Here is a 7,391-nt window from a genome sequence, read left to right as displayed (position 1 = left end):
AGAAAGGTTTTCGTTCTCGTTATTACCACAACTGCGCATACACTTCTTCACACAAACAAACTTCCCTCAGACCTTTGAGAGGACTGCAGCACAGAAAGGTTTGTGTTTAGGCACAGCATGGTAACACCTGCGCATCAAAAACAAGTTCTTCGCTCTGGGCGAGAAGTTTACATGGACAGACCTAAACAGTTTCTAATAACGGTAGCAGTTTTGTCGCTGCTTTCATCGCAGGGACTGTGGAAACAGCAGTAGATGCATTCACACTAGGGGAGGGCCACAATTCCCCGTTGAATGCAGCATTTCTTAAAGAACAGCCTATCAAGTTTTCAGGTGATGCAACGTGGGCAGTGATGTCACCACGTTCTCTAGATCATCCGGCACCAGTTTCAGGGTTCACAGTGTCAACTCCGTGCCAAGACTCAGTTCCTCCAGGCATGGGAACGGAATCTGGCTGTCACTACGACAGCACAAGTGCAAGAAGCCGTGGCAGCTGGTGTCGCCGCTAAGGCGCAACTTCTGAGTGTTTTGCTGGTGGTCAAGAAGAATGAGCCGAAAACTTTCTTAAGCATCTTCACGCACATTTTCACCGTCTGGAATTTTGGGAAAGCTTCGGATTCGAGTGGAGTGTCCTTGCTGGATCCCTCGCAAGACACCGGTCGCAATGTATAGAGTTCCAGGCAGAGCCTGGCCACGGACGCGAGCCTCATGTCTCTACAGCACAAGAGGGAGAAACTTTCAAGCCGCGGCCATGTCTCAAGAAGGTCCTGCAGGTTGGCCTCAACGCTCTCAGTTTGGTCGACAGCAGTCCGGGACACTGACAGACTGCTAAGACGGCGGAACCGGGTGATAGCGGCGAACGCTTCCAGTGAACCCGATGATCACCTGCAAACATTGACTGAAGATATTACACTGAATAATTTTTCACAAAGATTATGCGGTGCCCATGCCGTTTTTCGCAACCAAAACGCAGCCCCCACATTTTAGGGCGCAGCTCTTTAGCGCCTGTTCCTGCGTTTCGCGTTGTCGTCGGCCTCGTAACCAGTTTCACTCCCCTTTCAGCCTCCCAGCTCAGCCAGAGCCATCTAGAAACGAAGGCCTGCGCTCTCCCTCAGTGGCGTCGCCCACCTTGACCAGCGTTTCTAGGTTGCGCTGCCTTGACCCAGCCAGCGTTCCTTTGCGACCCTCCCGCACAAGCTGTAGGAGCGCTGCTTGTGAGTGGTACGGGGCACAGTAAACTTTTTGCGCCTTATAGTTACTTGCACTGTTGCAAAAAAATATGTTGAATATGTGTTTTTTTTTCTAAGATTTATGGGGATCACAAATATATTGTGATAAGTTACGCATAGTGCATGTATGATTCAAGCTTCAGGCCAGCAAATGCTCTAGATTAAAAAAGAAAAGAGTGAACACAAGACTTTATTTGAACAATTCCAAAATATTTACAGACTCCACAGATTTGGTCATGTGCTCGCTGGCACGCTGGTAAGGTTTTCAGTTTCCTTTTTTGTGCTTGTTCTGCCGTCATTCTGGTTTCAAGGTGTCAGTCTTTATTTGTACGTAGTTCTTTACCAAGTGTTTATGGCAGCGTGCAATGTGTTGTCCAGCATCTTGTCGAAATGATGGCAATCCTGCTGATGTCGATATATTCGTTTTCTGAAAAGGTGCTTCACCAGCGCAATAAGCATGTCCCTTTGGTTACCTGCCGCATCAACTTTTGTCGAATTGTCTTTCGTAGTAAGCGGGCTACGAAGCGTTGCATCAAACAGAACCAGCATTCCGCCGTTGAACGCATCAAAATTCACCGGCGTTCTTTCGGGAAGAACCACAGGATCGAACGCCAGAGACCTGCGCTCTAAATATCCATTTTATTTCTGAAAAACACTGCCTCATATATAATGGAAATAATACTATTACTAATACCTGCACGTCAGGGCGAATTTCGCGACATGAATTTTAATACCGCCTCATATCAGGATTTCTGTACCACGATTATGCATTATTACCCTTCAAAGATTGCTATATGGTGCACAGCAACAGCATACCTTAGAGTCTCTCAGAGTGTAGATGTCAATGTCGTCGCGACGACTGGCACGCTCCCACTTAATCCTACAATCATTTGGGAATAAAAAATTGCCGACGATTATGTTACTTCCTTATGCGAAATTTGAGCACAGCTCTTCAGCTGTCACCTTTTTCGATAAACTGAGGCAAAGATTTTGAGCAAGACATGTATGTACAATTGCAGACCTTCGCTGGATCATGGAAAAAGCAAGAGAGTTCCAGAAACCCATTTACTTCTGCTTTATTGATTATGCGAAAGCGTTTGACTGCGTAGATCACAGCAGATTGTGGCAAGCTCTCCAAGAGATGGGAGTTCCAATTCACCTCATCTGTCTCCTCAGGAACCTTTATGAAGGGCAAGAGGCCACAGTCAGAACTGGGCATGGTCTTACTGATTGGTTTCCGATTGAGAAAGGGGTGAAGCAAGGCTGCATACTGTCGCCTGCCTATTTAACCTATATGCAGAGTGCATCATGAGGAAGGCCGGTCTGGACGAGTCTTCAGCTGGAGTGAACATTGCTGGAAAACGTATCAACAACCTTAGATATGCGGATGATACCACTTTAATGGCAGAAAGTGAAGTGGAACTCAAGAGACTTCTGATGCGCGTACAAGAAGAGAGTGAGAAGTTTGGGCTTAAACTGAACATTAAAAAGATGAAGATCATGGCGTCTTGCCCTATCAAGTCCTGGAGCATCAATGGACAAGAAGTGGAAGCTGTGACAGATTTTCTGTTCTTGGGTGCCAAGATTACCTCGGAAGGAGACTGCAGCCATGAAATTAGGAGACGCCTGCTTCTGGGAAAGAGAGCAATGGTTAGCCTTGACCGCCTAGTAAAGAGCAGAGACATTAGTCTCCCAACCAAGATCCGTATAACCCGTGCTATGGTCTTTCCAGTTGTGATGTATGGATGCGAGAGTTGGACTGTGAAAAAGGCTGACCACCGAAGGATTGACGTGTTTGAATTGTGGTGCTGGCGAAGACTCTTAAGAGTTCCTTGGACTGCCAGAAGATCAAATCAGTCGATATTGTCGACCATAAACCCTGACTGCTCATTGGAGGGTCAAATTCTAAAGTTAAAGCTCAGCTACTTTGGTCATCTGATGAGAAGAGAGGAGTCGCTGGAGAAAGATTTGATGTTAGGAAAGGTTGAGGGTCGCCGGAGAAGGGGTAGGCAGCGAACGCGATGGTTAGATGGCATTCTCGAGGCATTGCAGATGAAGCTATGTGATGTTAAGAAGATAGTGAGAGACCGGAAAGCGTGGCGTGACATGGTCCATAGGGTCACGAAGAGTCGGACACGACTGAACGCCTGAACTGACTGAACTGTTTTATTTTTCACACATGTTCCTTCAAGGAACACTCCACTAACAGTTCTTGACTGTTCTTGGCATTTCTTGACTAGCACCAAGTAGAGGTTCTGGTACAGGAAAAACTGTGTGTAGTTTATTGTTTGAATGTTTGTGGATTGTAGCCACTGACATAATGCAGCCACGAGGCAGCCAGAGAACAGCAGACCTGCTGCCAGCAGCACATTTCCAGCTGGTTTGGCACCAATAAGTCACGTTGCCGCAATCTGGCCCTGTTGACGTGCTTTTTGCAGTGACCAGTGAACTGGTAATTGAAAGCATTGTCGTCCACGTTTTGTGACATTCGAAACAGCAAGGCGGCAGCAGGGGCTGCTAGCAACTTTCAAAAACAAAATCAACGAACTTTCTGTCGTCGCATACTGCTTCAGAGAAGATACCGGTAATTGCCTAAGGAGACAAAGTTTGATTAAGAAACACCAAAGTATGAAAGCTTCCAATCCAACAGACCACACGGCATTGGCAGAGATATCTTATCGGTAAGCACAATGTGGTCGATATAAGGAAGTATAACATGGAGAAAATTGAGCATGCTGTAAACAATGGGGAAGCCTTGCGGTGAAGAAATTGGGCTTCGGCAAAAATCAGATGTATGCGCTAAGGGACAACTCGGGCAACGTCATCGCAAATATAGACACGATAGTCAAGGTAGCCGAGGAGTTCTATCAGCAATGCGCAAAACGCCAACAACGCCACCTGTTGCCGAAGCCGCAAAGCGTAGGCGGGCTCGGTCGAGTGCTGTTCATGTCAACCTCTATGTGCACGCGTCGTGTTTTCGTCTTTGGTCATGGTTTAATAGATATAACACCGCTGTCAACCTTTAGCAATGTCCCTGAATAATTGCTGCGTAGTTGGTTTTTTGTCAGAAATAAAGCCTTGCCAGGAACACGTTTGTTTAAGTTTCCAGTGATTCTTCACGAGAACGGCGGCGGCCGTGAATCGTGGTTTTTCGACGCAGAAGGAAAGCTCTCGCACCGAATGACATTTGTTCAGGTTAATGTCATTTTTTCGAGGCGCTGCTACACGACCAAAGCTAATGCCGTTTCCAAAGTACGGTAACTGCGATTGATGTGCAAATGTTGGGCCGCCTTCAATATGTTGCGAAGATGACTGCGCTGTAAATGAAAGCAGCCTTTAAATTGACATTCATGCCTTGCATGCCTTGTAACCAACCTGTTGATTAGTACTATCAACTACGACGTTAGCGGCAGTGTCGGCGGTGTTTGTTTACGAAAGGGCACGGAAGGTGCGCACAGCAACCATAGTTCTGCATAAAGAAAGTAACAAAATTCCCATAAAGAAAGGTGTTAGGCAAGGAGACACAATCTCCGCAGTAATATTCACAGCTTGTTTAAAGTATTCAGAAACTTGGAATGGGAGCAGTTAGGGATAAGGGTAGATGGAGGTACCTCAGTAATCTGCGATTTGCTGATGACACTGTATTGCTAAGTAACTCAGATGAATAGCAAAAAATCATTGGTGACCTAGAGAGAAGTAGAAAGGTAGGCTTGATAATCAATATGCAGAAGACTAAGGTAATGTTCAACAGCCTCAGGATAGGAACAGCAGTTTACGTTAGGTAGTGGAGCACTGGAAGTAGTAGAATATGTCTACTTAGGACAGGTAGTAACCACAACATCCAGTGTGTTGCAGAATATAAACAAAGAGAATCTGTACAGAACAGCATGCAAAGAATGCATACGCCCCGTAGGCTATGTTTGCCGTAAACATCGGGTTAGGACAGGCTGCAATAGCAGTGCCACTATCTACGGTAGGAGTAGTTGCAAGTGTGCATTTAGTTATGCTTAAATGGCATGGCAGGGAATCATACTGCATATAATCAGTGTTACCTGTAATGGGATCAGACATGGCTACATGCTCAAATGACTAGTTTGGATTTACCCCAGGTTGGAATAATAATAATTGGTTCACAGGAAAGAAAAGGCGCAGTATCTGTCACACTTGTTTCTGTGGGCACCTGAACCGCGCCGTAAGGGAAGGGGGAAGGTGGGAGTTAAAGTGGAAATAGAGAACGAGGAGCCGTAGTGGAGGGCTACGAGTAATTTCGACCACCTGGGGATCTTTAACGTGCGCTGACATCGCACAGCACATGGACGCCTCTTCGTTTCGCCTCCATCGAAACGCAGCCGCCACGGTCTGGTTCGAACCCGGGTACTCCGGCACAGTAGTCGGGCGTCTTACCACTGCACCACCCCGGCGGGGCCCAGGTTGGATGCAAAATCAGATTGCTGCAAGCTGGATTTTGGTGTATCTCTAATACTGAATATGGCTCCAACCGTTCAGTAATGGCATTCCTAAGCATATTTCATAGCATTGCATACCTTCTCGCCACCAAGAACATAAACGGCAAAAAAAGCTTTGTTTAACCACATGGTAGCATACGCTTTCATCTATTCAGTGAGCTGTACAGACATTAATATTCACTCAGCCATCTAACTGCCTGTTTTTCTCTTCTTCACCTATTTGTTAAACGTCAAACAAGTCCTAAGCAGGCAAAATAGAAAAAAATTGCATACATGGGGGAGTGTCGTCAAATAGGTGCCAAGCAGGCAAAACAAAAAGGATGCTGCAAGCATGGAAGAGATGAAGCTCAGGAAATGGATAATGCACAGAGTAGCTCGAAATAGTCAGAGCAGAATATGTGTTTGACAAATGCAAGAATTCAAACAGGGCTGACATCACTTCAGTGGAACAATGCTTTAAGGACTCGTAGCTCTAGACTCTTTCATTTGAAAGAATGGGAGATGAAAGGTTCACTATGCCAGCAATTATGATCAGTATTTGGTCAAGTGACCCAACCATCTCCCAGGGCACAGGGCCCTTTAGCACCTTACAAACTTTCATTCTTTGAATGACACGCTCCACGTGCACATGCGCCCGTGCAATTTTTAGTGTCTTCTCAGAATCCTCTGCTGAGAACTGGGCTTGATCACGCAGAAAAGGTGGCTGTATAACACCAATCCCAAGCTGCCCACAAATGCCATTCAAATTGAAACCTTTATGAACCATTATGTCATCCTTGAAACTGTCAAGTTTATTTAGCACACCTGATTTCTCTACGCAGCCCTTGTCAGATGCCCTGCCTCCAAAACCTTTACTAATGAAAGTCAATAGGCTAGCAGGTGAAACACTGACAAGCACCTTGGCAGTGTGCATCCCCTTGTATTATGAAGTCAAAATCCGGCATGATGCACAGTGGAATTTTTCAACTTCCATCTCAGTACAATGCGCACTTCCGTAAATGCAGCAAAGTGCTGGGGCATATTGCTCTGCACTTCTGCTCTGTCAGGTCATGGTACGGTTGCTTCAAGCACGGCTGCCATGCTCTGCAAAGTGCTACTAAAGTCCCTGCTAGCTGTGGACCTGCTGACACCAAACAATGTGGCCAGACATACAAATGGCAGGCATGTTTTCAGTCGAATGAGAACAAGCACAATGCGCTCCAGAATGAGCATGCTAGTGTTCACATTGTCAATTACAGCTACTTCCTGAGCAATTAGCTCTAATATTCTCTTTGACTGCACAGCCATGAAAGCATTCACAGAACTGTCTCTGGTCAACAGTTCCATAATAGTAAATTTTTTTAGCAATAGTTCTGAGTCCACCTGGACACCTATGTCCAGCATGCAGTTTTCATTTAGCACTTGCTTCATGTCTTGACTGGAGCCTGCAAGCTGCAGCAGTGCTTCTGCCATCTCGCACCTCTACTGTGCAGAGCTCTCAGTGAGAGAAGAGTCTGAAGCCGCTTCCAAAAATTTTTAAATACCAACTGTTCTAGCTGTACACTGCTGAACTAAGGCCATGTACTTTTCGGTTTTAGCTGGAAAACCCTAATAACCATCTGGTGGTGAAAATTTTGGAATGAGTTCAAACTGAAAAATGCCTGTTTTTGGCATGATCATGCTTTCACGCTTGTCAAGCACCCGCTTTGTAAAACATCGC

General features: G+C 45.9%; 1 pseudogene; it reads right to left on the bottom strand.

The window, feature by feature from the left end:
• Positions 1-6,164: 6,164 nt before the first annotated feature.
• Positions 6,165-7,144, bottom strand: LOC146196119 (uncharacterized; annotated as a pseudogene).
• Positions 7,145-7,391: the final 247 nt, after the last annotated feature.

The sequence above is a fragment of the Amblyomma maculatum genome, chromosome 3 (genome assembly GCF_055883805.1).
Source record: "Amblyomma maculatum isolate TAMU_Amacu chromosome 3, ASM5588380v1, whole genome shotgun sequence".
In the NCBI taxonomy this organism is placed as follows: Eukaryota; Metazoa; Arthropoda; class Arachnida; order Ixodida; family Ixodidae; genus Amblyomma; species Amblyomma maculatum.
Note: the sequence above shows the minus strand (reverse complement) of the source record. Positions and strands in the feature narration are given on the sequence as shown.